The sequence below is a fragment of the Vipera ursinii genome, assembly GCF_947247035.1.
Source record: "Vipera ursinii genome assembly, chromosome: 3".
NCBI classification, from domain to species: Eukaryota; Metazoa; Chordata; class Lepidosauria; order Squamata; family Viperidae; genus Vipera; species Vipera ursinii.
The window spans coordinates 121,167,413-121,179,501 of NC_139516.1; the positions used below are offsets into that span (position 1 = coordinate 121,167,413).

At 41.6% G+C, this 12,089-nt stretch overlaps 1 protein-coding gene across 1 annotated transcript in view; it reads left to right on the forward strand.

Moving 5' to 3' along the window:
* DTD1 (D-aminoacyl-tRNA deacylase 1) overlaps positions 1–188 on the forward strand; it is a 42,468-nt gene extending 42,280 nt beyond the window's left edge. The window contains exon 7 of the transcript XR_014492315.1: positions 111–188. The gene's annotated coding sequence lies outside the window, so the exon portion shown is untranslated. The remainder of the gene's footprint in view (positions 1–110) is intronic.
* Positions 189–12,089: the final 11,901 nt, after the last annotated feature.

Here is a 12,089-nt window from a genome sequence, read left to right on the forward strand (position 1 = left end):
ACAGAGAGACAATCTTAAACAGAGGTGTGTGTGTGTGTGTGTGTGTGTGTAGGGAGGGACGGAGGGAGGGGAGAGATTGCCTTGAAATGTTATATTCCTCTTCACTGCAGGCCCTCAGAGAAGATCCTGGTAGCCAGCTAAATGCTTTAGCAAATTTTGCATTAAACAGAAGTTAGAACAGATGATCTCAAGAACTTCCAATTCTGCAATTCTATGATTCTTCTTATGTAATATATATCGAAGCAGAGTTAGTCACGTCCCAATTCGATTATTGCAACATTTTTTGTCAAAAATCTCATATTGCCCATAAAACAAAACAAAAAAAAACCCCTATATATTTTGGTCTTTGATGCTTTTAATAAATGTAGAGCAGTTGCTTATCTGCAAAAACAGCTTGAAAAATAATAAAACACCAAATTTAACAATTGTCAATAAGAAACACAAACAAGTCTGGAGAGTGGATGTGGCAGTCCCTTGAGGCAGGAGAAGAGAAGGAAACTGGAGAAGATAACAATATATAAAAGACCTACAAACAGAAATAGAACAACTGTGGCAAAAGAAAGCAAAGGGCTTTTTTTCCTCATAGAGCTCTCAGAACGGAGTTCCGGCACCTTTTTTGGATGGAACCTTGTAGGGTAGGCAAGGCGGGTTGTATGACATGTGTGAGTTCCGGCACCTTTTTCTTTTGCAAAAAAAGCACTGGTAGTACCAATAGTAATAGGTGCCTTGGGTGCAATCCCCAAAGAGCTGGAGCCTCACTTGAACACCATCAGCACTGACAAAATCACCATCAGTCAATTGCAACAGGCAGCTTTACTTGGAACAGTTTACATCCTACAACGATACCTCTAATGCCATAAAACATTAACATCTGCCTATCCCAGGTCATTGGGAAGGACTCGTAAGGTACATAAAAATGCTAAATCAAGCTTGAATATTTGGCTGACTCTGCGACGAACCATTTCATTTGATTATTCATTGTTTAAGTTAATATCTTACAGAATCCTTTCAGATTCAGACTGGTTACAACAACATAATAAAATACTATCAAATATCCATGGTAAGAAATGAACAAAATAACAAAGTAAATTCATAACTCAAAACCAAATCATAATATACTAGATCAGGGGTCCTCAAACTTTTTAAACAGGAGGCCAGTTCATTGTCTATAGTCTATAGTCAAACTATAGTTTGAAAAAAAATTAATGATTATAGATTTGTAATTAGCAGGAAAAATAAATCTAGCACTTCTGAATTCTTTCCCCAAGGGGGAAAGGAAAGTTCACAGCCTGCAGGTTGCTAGCAAGTTATCAAAGAATGTAGTTATTGCTGCTAAAGGTAAGAATAAATAACGAATCAATTTTGCAGCTCTCTCCTGTTACTACATCCTCTTACCTCCAGAATGTGGCCTAGGATTGCACGAGGGGCTAGGCTAAAATCTGGCTGGCTAGTTTGCAGCCAGGTGTTCAGTACAGACCTTGCCAATGTGATTTTAATAGCCCAGGAAGGGATAGGAAAACCTGAGGAAAACTTTGCAATCAATAAACCATGGTGGACTACGCTTGTTTTAGCCTATTTTGATTCTCTCTAGCAGCCGCCCATCAATTTTGGAACTGCATGGCTACAAAGATAGAGGCCTTCAGCCTCCCAATCCCTGCTTAGAAAGGGATTTGCATTTTGGTGAGGGGCCGGCCCATCCCTGCCCCCAATCAAAGGAAAAAACCTGAATCCAGTGTGCCAGAAGGCGGCCCAGCCACCGCGCCCCTCCAGTTCCTTCTCCTCGCCCCCTGAGCCCAGACACAGTCACTGCTCCTCGCTATAGCTCGGGCGGGACTCGCAAGTACGTCTCCCGGCCAGCTTTGTCCTGAAAAGAAGGGCTCACCTGGTGGTCCCGCCCGCCGGCAGGCCCATCGGCATCAGGAAGGCGCCGAAGAAGGTAGCTGCAGGGGGGGGGAAGCAGGAGGCTTTCCAGGAGGTGCTGCCAGGCCTCCAAACGCAGCGCTGCCCCTCCACTTTCCAACCCTAAAATTCCAGAGTAAAGTTGGGCAGCCTTTCAGTGCCCCTGACAAGCTGCAGATTTGATGTAGCCTTAGCTGCCGCCCCCTTCCTTGGCAGGGCGAGGCTGGAGCGCACGGCCTTTAGTTGGGGCTGCCAGCATGGCAGCGGGCAGGAGCACCAGGTGAGTGCCACTTTGCAGGACAAAGTGGGCAGACATATTTGCAAGTCCCGCCCCAGCTATGGTGAGAAGCAGCGACTGTGTCTGGGCCCAGGGAATGAGGAGAAGGAACCAGAGGGGTGCGGTGGTTGGGCTACCTTCTGGCCCTCTGGATTCAGGTTTTTCCTTTGATTGGGGGCAGGGATGGGCCAGCCCCTTGCTGTCTCCAGGGCGGCCCTGGGCCAAATGTAAACACCCCACGGGCACCTCAGGCTGCATGCTGCTTCCAGAAGTTCCAGTCAGCTGGAGCCTAGCATGGACCTTGGGCACTCAGCAGAGCCCCGGCAACACTACAGCTCCAGCTGGCTCTCCCACAGGCCTGTGCAGCATTGCCATTGCTTCAGCTCATCCCCACACTACACTTTTACAATTTTTGTTACAGTGCTTTCCAACTTGTCCTACGTGTACCACCTGCCAGGTGCCGACGTACCATCATTGGTACATGCGTACCACCGGTTGAAAAGCCCTGCACTATACCACCAACGTTCACCTGGCAGGCCGGATAAAAAGACAAGGTGGGGCGCATTTGGCTCGCGGGCCATAGTTTGAGGACCCCTGCACTAGATACTCAAATCCCAATGGCAAGCAGTCGTTCTCTGAAGGCTCTCTGGAAAAGTTCAGTCTTCTCCAGCCTCTGGAATGTGGCCATCAAGGGAGTTGAGCAGGACTCAAATTTCTTTTACCTGACCATTGTCTTAGTTGTGGCTCTTGCCCCAGTTCCTCAAGATTGTTCCTTCTCCCTATTACAAATGGGCATGTTACTCCTATCAATGTGTCAATAACAGTACAGTAATCCACTAGCATCTCTATCCCATGCCTGATCTTGAATCCTGACTGAAAAATGATCAGAAAGTTTGCTACCCCTAAGATACTCTGCTGCTGAATCCCTGCCATGTGGGTCCATAAACTGCTGGATGAAGGGCAGGCCTCTTAAGTGTGGAATGCACCACACTTCTTTAGACCTGTTCATTGATAACATCTTACATTCATCACATACACATACTCAGCTTTGCAGAGGAGACAGGAGGGCTCCCCACCTCCCAAAGTAGAGATTATACCAGAGAGTATTCTATCTATTTCTTGGAGTCCACAAGCCATGACAGTCCCTCATAACAGAGTCTAGAGTCACCACATAGATTCTGGCCAGGACTCAAGGTTTCTGGGAATCTCAGCAATTTGGTTGGAAAAAATGTTACACAATTAGGTGTCAGCCATCTGTTTGTCCCTCTCTATGAAGGAATAAGGCTGACAGCCAAGCAGCCCATAAAGGAGAAGTATCAGTGTTTTGCCTTCTTTGACATAAGCTTATATGACATAAGCTCAGAAATAAGTTTGTACTTATGCTCTATCAGGTTCACTTTTGGTCTTTTTCCATGGCGCTCCGGGGCATTATTTCTATTGTTTTACCTCCCAAAGTTCTTCAATAAACAAAAACACACCATGGGATTGGCACAAAGAAACAGGTTGCACTATTTCCTTGAGAGCCCTAGTCACCTCCTATTGGCAAAGGCTAACCAGGAAATAAAGTTCTGCCTGTCAGATCAAATTGTCCCAATCCATCAGCCAATGGAGTGGGCCTTCTTGGTGATTTCTGCCCTGCAGAAATGTGATGACCTTGGAGTGAAAGAACTGCTAAGGACTAAGGAGGGACTTATGCAAGCAATTACATATTCCAGAGGTTGAAGCAAACATGAGAAGGAAACTCAGAATAGCCCCACCTTGATTTTGCTAACATCAGAGGAATCAGAAAAAACATTTGGACAGGCTTTCAAGCTTCTTTTATTATATCCTACAGCAATAAAGTAGTATTTCTCAGGTCCCAGCCATTTTTGCTTCTTCTCCTGGCCTTCCTCAAAAGGCTGAAATCAATCCAGTAGGCTTCTCTAAGTTTCTCTTGATACTCATCTCCATTTCAAAGCCGAAGAGCCAGCGCTTGTACGAGAACATCTCCATGGTCATGTGGCCAGCATGACTAGACGCCAAAGGTGCACAGAACGCTGTTACCATCCCACCGTAGTGGTCCCTATTTTTCTACTTGCATTTTTACGTGCTTTCGAACTGCTAGGTTGGCAGAAGCTGGGACGAGTAACAAGCGCTCACTCTGTTACGCGGCACTCAGGATTCGACCTGCCAAACTGCTGACCTTCTGATCGACAAGCTCAGCGTCCTAACCCACTGAGCCACCACGTCCCTCTGAAATGAAGTATACAATGTGACAATTGTATGGTATTTGCAGAAGTGGGCTTCCAATATGTATTGTTCATCAATATTTTAATTAGTCTTTTTCAACATAGAGGAACAAGTCCATATTTCTGGAGTTCTTGTTTTATAAATTTGTTGACATTTGATTGTTACTTTTTGTTGTAGATGGATTGCTTATACATTTAATTGCTAATTTATATCATATAATTTTCCAACAGTTCAAGATTAATTAAAAGGCCAACTTTCTGTTTTTTTTTGTTGCCTCGCTATGCTAGCACTGTTATTATTTTTGTTCCTTTAATATATGTGCGCCCTTTCCATTATGATATGATGTAAGATGTGAAAAAGAAAAGCAGCTTTTTTATCACTTTTGCTGAATTTTGCTATAGCCCAGGGGTGTCAAACTCAATTTCATTGAGGGCCGCATCAGCATTGCGATTGCCCTCAGGGGGCCAGGTGGGTATGGCCAGGGTGGGCGTGGCCTACTGGGTGGGCGTGGCTAGAGTGCGTATGGCCTACTGGGTGGGCGTGGCCAGCTCTACGTCATTCGCATCAAGGGTGCCTATGGGGGCCTGGGCAGGAGTGGGACAGATCTGAGGGTGTCTGGCAGAAGGAGGGTCTCTGGGCCAGGGCCAAGGCAGTGGGGGCCGTTCCCTTACTGTTTCCAGGATGGCTTCGCGGGCCGCATGAAATCACTTCGCGGGCCGGATCCGGCCCCCGGGCCTTGTGTTTGACATGTCTGCTATAGCCACAGGAATAAAATACTATTATACCAAAGGACATGCAAAAATCCGTTACTTTCCTCCAATTTAAGAAATATTAAATCAATGAATTCATATTCAGGAAAAATGCTCTAATATTCAAGTTTTAGATATTTTTGGATTTTTAGCTTTCTATGGTCACATATACATAAAGGCTTGAACTATTCTCTAGTAACTTGTTAATACAGACCATAAATTTAGTACTGCACTTTTTCAAGTTTCCAGCTCATTTGCAAGTGTTAATGACACAGAGCTTTAATTACATGGTTGAATTTAGCTTTATAAACATTGTGTTTTACACACGGGTACCAAATTGATATTTTTAGGACTAATTTAAAATGTGTTGTGATTAGCCTGCATGAATGCACGGAGGAGGTTTCTCCCCCAAATAAATTACCTTTAAAGTGGGATCTCTTGGATTCCTGTACAGCCTCATTGAAAAGGAAGATTTTAGAAAGACTCCTTTATTTGTAACTCCACAATTTTGCCGAAGACATCCTTTTCAGGTACCAGAGAGCGAAGGAGTGACTGTGAAACTAACATATTGTCCCCCCCTTCAATTGGAGACAATTGTTTTAGGCAGTGCTTTTTTTGTAAAAAAAAAAAAAAAGGTGCCGGAACTCAGACACGTCATACAACCCACCTTGCCTACCCTACAAGGTTCCATCCAAAAAAGGTGCCGGAACTCTTCTGGGCATTCTATGACAAAAAAAGCCTTGGTTTTAGGAATTTATGATGCCTAGGTATGACCAGAAATCCTCTCTCTGTATGAATAAGAGTCACTGAACTCAGGGAGACTTATAAAAAAACCCTTCCTTCTCTGCATCCCAGCTCTATTCTATTTTTCCCTCCTTTGTTGTTTATGTTAAAGGGTGTGGGGAGGATAATTGTATGTGCTTTGCCATGTTTTACAGACAATTAATGTTAATCAACATTCATCCACCCAGTTTCTTTCAATTATAATAACAGAGTTCCTTCCAACTCTGTTATTCTATATTCTGTATTCAGTTAATTTTTGTCTTAGCCCTATCTCTTTCTGGAATACTGACTAGTTTGTTTAGAGGTAATTCTTGACTTACAGGTACAACTGAACAACGTTTCTGTTGGTAAGCAATCAAAGTTCTGCCCCATTTTACGATCTTTCCTGTCACAATTGTTAAGTGAATCACTGCAGTTATTAAGTTAATAACATGGTTAAGTGAATCTGGCTTCCCCATTGACCTTGCTTCTGAGAAAGTCACAACATCCCTTATTCAGTGTCCCATGGTTGCCATTTGCAACCTTCATTGTCAGCTTGACGACTTTTTTCACATTGCTGGAGCTGGGGTGGGCGTGGCCTCCGCATAGTGCAACCAGCCTGCCGGGCTGGCAGTTTGACACCCCTGCAATAGAACAAACTTTAAATGGTTTGAATTTTCTGTTGGAGCAAAATTTGTGTATCCTGGGATAGTAAACATCATGAACTGGGATGAAGTCCACTGTTCTCTTATTCTGTTCACCAGAGTCACAAGAAGAATTAGAGGGCAATCTCTGTTGACTGATACTATTCAGCCAACTTGTGGAAAGGTTGAAAAATTGAAACGGGCAATTCTAACTGATTAAAGAATGAAGAAAGACCTTTATATTCTGAAGTAATGAAGCCAACATGGAGGACAAATGGCTAGTCCCTCTTCACCATTCTTCAAATAGCAGCTTTCCCATGTGCACTCCTAAAAGCCCAGCCAATCAGGCACTGTTATTGAAAGGGACAGCCACATGCTTCAGAATGTATGGGATTACAAGCCTGCAGCATCTCTTATACTCAGCATGTTTTCTTGGGACTGTGTGGCTGGCTACTCTACCAGTAAGTGGGGCTTGCACATCCACACCTACTCTAAAGTCGTTTTTCAGGCTTGAATTAGAAGCCTGTACATATCCTTGCTAATTTATTACTTATTTAAACATTTACATACTGCCCATTTCCTTAACAGGTTGATAGGATAGGAAAGCTAGACATGGCAATTTGTAGATATTAATAATTTTTATGTGTAGTTTTCCTTTTTCTCTGGAGGAATCAATGTTAAGTTCAGAGTCCTTTCAGTATATAGTTTATTTGTTTTAAACTGTGGAAAGCTTATTCAGCTGTTCCTACTCTGCTCCCTAAGAAGAGGAATCCTTGTCATTGCTCAAATTCACACTGGCTACAAGGCAGACATCTTACTCACTTTGGGCACAGTTCACTGGATGACTGGCAAGATCTTACATAAATGTGTTCTATCAATTTTGTAAAAAAAAAAAGGTAAAGGTTCCCCCGCACATGCGTGCTAGTCATTTCCAACTCTAGGGGCCGGTGCTCATCTCCGTTTCAAAGCTGAAGAGCCAGCGCTTGTCCGAGGATGTCTCTGTGGTCATGTGGCCGGCATGACTAGATGTACAATTTTGTACATATGATCGAGCATACAAACTACATACAGGGAATCTCCTGTTGCAGGAATGGACCAACGATAGTTCACTTGCTCCTTCTTTACTCCTGAAACTTCTTTTCTCAATGGTTGTTCTGCTAATAATTGGCTGCAAAATATTTACTAAGAGAAGTAAAATTCTATTCTACCTTCAGTAATATTAAGAAAATTAGCAGCACATGCACATAAGGCAAAAGGCAACGACACTTTTAAAATTATGGAAATGGGAGAAGTATAACACATAGGCACTTCTCTTTTTACCTTGCCATAAGCTCAACACCTTTTCATACAAGTTTTAAAAATATTTCTTGTACCTAGATAAGCTTAAACACAATAGGACAGTGGTGGCGAACCTATGGCACGGGTGCCAAAGGTGGCACGCAGAGCCCTCTCTGTGGGCACGCATGCCGTCACCCCAGTCCTAGGCCTTCAGCTGGGTTTTATAAAACCTTTTCGCTTTAGGCCTCTGCCGCCGTGTGCAAGGGGAAAAAAAGGTTCAATCAATCAATTTCAACTTCTCGCGGGGAAAAAAAAGATCTCACAATGTTGGAATTGATTGATTGAACTTTTTAGTCCCACCCAGTCTGCCATTACCACTGCAGCCATGCCCACCCAAAGGGCCATGCCCACCCAAAGGGCCATGCCCACCCGGCACCTGATGATACATAAGTGGGTTTTGGGTTGCAGTTTGGGCACTTGGTCTCTAAACGTTTCGCCATCACTGCAATAGGACAATGCAAACAAAGGAGATGGATTTATAGGGGAATCATCTTGATGTGGTTTAGTGGGAGGAGGTCGCAATATCACGAAGAGTCATAGATGCAGTTATTTGTAATACTTATTGAGTTACAAGCATTTTTTAAAAAAGCTTTGAAGAATGTAAGAGGAAGGAATTCTGGCACTATATGCTTATGGTCAGATAAAGGTCAGTTTTAACTGAATGTCCTCTGAAAGATTCAATGTCTCCAATGGCATAATGGGGAGAAGCCCAGCAAAGCTGACAATGCAATGGAATGACAATAGAAAAGTGTGAAAGAAATTCTGCAGAACAACAGAAGAAAGAAAATAGAGGTAGGGTTGTTCTTTTTGAAACGTTTTCGAAAACTCGAAAACTCAAGATGGCCATGAATAAAACAAAGGAAAATGAGAAGAGGCTTTCCTTTTCAAAGCTACAATAACTGTAAAAATGAAACAAAATATAATAAAGACATAGCAGTATGGAGTCCTTGATACTCTCTGAGCTTGGTTGCCTGCCTGCAGATGTTTCATTACATAGTTAGCAAACATCATCAGTGCTAGAGTTTGTGGGTTTGCTTATATACAGTAGATTGCCCTATTAATGTTGGTGTGTGTGTGTTTTTCTTCTTCGTAGTTCCTCTGTTTGTTAATCCTTACTTATCTGGGTATTGATTGATCACTGAGAGGATATGTTCTAATCTTTTTATTTCCTTAGCTTTTTTATTGTTGTTTTTGAATGGGGTGTAAATTGGTGATTGATTTGTTTCAAAGTCAAGTTTCCTGGAATTCCCTTGCATTTTTGGATTGAGTTTGATCTATGATATTTATAGATATTTACAGTTTTCCAGTTGAAACTATGGTTGATTCTGTCCATCTGTTGAGAGATTTCATTGTGTCTTCTCAGTGCTAATTAGCCCAGTTATATCTTCTGACTGTCTGTTGGTCCAACTGTGTCTTCTGACAGCTAGTTGGTCCAGTTGTGTCTTCTGGCCAAGTAGGAGTCAGAAGACATGATGGAAACTCCTTAATTAATGGTGGCTGTATTTGGATCGCTGCCACATGCCCCGAGAACACATGGCCTGTCCTCGCTGTACAACATGAGGTCTAGAGAACTTCAGAAGGTAAGTATGGAGTGTAATGGGCATGTTGGGATGAGGCCCAAGTGCTACAGGCTTCTGGTGGGGTGGGAGGGGGGAGGGGGGGCATTGCAGAAACCCTGTGGTGGGTTGTAAGGTTGAATGACTGCAAGCCTGCTGCAGCCATTAGCTGTGAAATGAGGTCATAAATAGCTTTTGTGGGGTGAGGTCAGTTGTAATTTCAAACCTCCGTTAAAACGGCCTTTCATTCCTCGAGGATTATCTGTATATTAAGTCATTAAAAGTTTTTATATTTCTCAAGATTCCTATGTGATAGTCTCATTCTGAAATTATATCACCCAAAGTTTTTCAGGAAGCAAAACCTTTGGAAAAAAATGTTCAGTAATCCCCATACTCCTCACACAGATGATGTTACCTAGTTGGGGTTGTGAAACATTGGCAAGCAAACAATCAAACTCAAGAGAGCACAAAAGACTACCGTTAAATCCTGAAGTTCGTGATCATCTATTGGAACATAGAAATAAACAATTTCTGTAACAAATGAAAGGAAAAAGTGACTTAATGCACTTATGAAACATTCAAATCTACCTTTTAAACATTCCAAAGAAATGAAAGGGCAAATATATACATATATATATCAGCTGCTCTTCGGCAGCTCCTGTTTATTTCTTTGAAGGCCGATCATGAGAAGGGCCCAGTGAGCTATATTGCGATTTGGGGCATAAAGTATGCAAATTCTGATTTTGTGAGAGTGACAGTTATCACTAAGTCTTACAAAAGGGGGTCAGTTTTGATGGAGTTATAGCACTATGGCACTAATGCTACGAGTTGGCATCTCAATATTATTTATAATTTTATTGTAATAAAAAAACTCAAGTGCCCAAAATCTAATCTTGAGATGTTGACCATTTTGACAGTATTTTTAAATTTAATTTTTAATTTTTGAAATTAATTTTACAATAATTTTAATTATCTTGATTTTGGTGCCTGCAATGTCAGTTAAAATTGTATGATAGCATCTACTGACATGCGTTTGACTATTTCCTCTTGGTAACTACATGATTGTTCCGTAGTTTTATGTGCAGAAAATTACAAGGAGACAAAATGGATTTGAAGTCTCCTTAACCTTGGCTGGAGGACTGCTTTTTGCACATGGTGAGCTACTAAAGAAGATTGCTGTTGTATTTAAGGCTAAGTGATATGTTCATAAAAGCAAAAATAAAATACAGTTGTGCCTTCTCAAAAGTCAGTGAGGTAATTTAGTGACAATAAAATTATTTATTGGATTATTTATTGAATTGAATAAAGGACAATAAAGGTTATCTATCTTGGTATCATCACAAAAAGAATAACGTATATTGTTTATATTATACTTTATGAACCTTAGAGAGAGTCAGTACTAATCCTAATATATTAAGGTTCTGTAGGTTTTGCTTTCCTCAAGCACACTTTTTCTTGTTGAATCAGCAAGGGGCACGATGTGGCTGATCTCCTGGAGTGGTCAGATCAGCCCTGTGAGTACTTGAGAAACTTCAGTTATTGTCAGGCACAAGCAACCGGATCCACATGTGTAGAATTCAAACTAGCGACTTTATTCTGCCTATAATACAGGATTTTCCCCAGACTGCTTGCCTTCACTTGGGAACAGATAAGGTTCCAAGGAACTTGGGAGAATGGAGTCAGTCCTGATCTCTTGCGGATGCACAATGATTCAAGGCTAGCTCCCCACTTGAGTTTTCTTCCCCATGAGGCTGGGCATTTCCAGCTCTTCCTTGGAGAGTGAAATAAAATGGAAGAACCCAGCAGCAAACATTTTCTCTCCTATTGCTAAGAAAGCCACAGAATTATGCCCATGTAGTCTCTAGGAGCCAAGCTTGACTTTACCTATATCCATTTTTAATCAAGCAGGTGCATGTTTATGATAAACTAATATGAGCATATAACTTTATTATTTACCAATTAATTAAAGAGGTATTTGAAATCTACATACAAATTGCTACAAATTGCCTTAGACCTCCCCTGTGAAAAATTTCCAAAGTCTTTGGGCAGAAGTAACTGCATGTGCTGATGTTGGTTGAGTTCCTTGATATTACATTTATGACAAAATGAAAAAGAAAATAATTCAGAGGGTGGAGTGTTCTGCTTTTTCACTAATCAGGATGGTGCAGTAAGCAAATGAGAATAGCATTGCAAGGACTGGGACTTGAATACTTGTTCAGCAGCAAAGCTCACAAATTGGCCTTGAGCCAGTCATTAATTATCAACCTAAATTATCTCACATAGTTGTCGTGAGGGGAAAAAACACACTAATGGCAGGGAGAAGGAAGAAACAACACCTCTCAGCCCTGATTTCACTCAAGAAATACTAGAGAAAATATTAAAAATATAATAAATTACTTCTAACAGGTGCTGAACTGAGAAAGCAACACAATATATTACCTAACCTATCTACAGAATTCTATACTGTTGAATTGAATAAGTTGTATAGTCATTTGTTAAATTACGTATTTAGTACTGAGTTTGTCCAGTTCAATAATGTATAATTTACTATACATTTAATATTATAACTTATACAGCATCTTTCCATTCACCCAGGGCACTTAGATTTCTGGAAGCTCAGTGCTAACAAAGACTT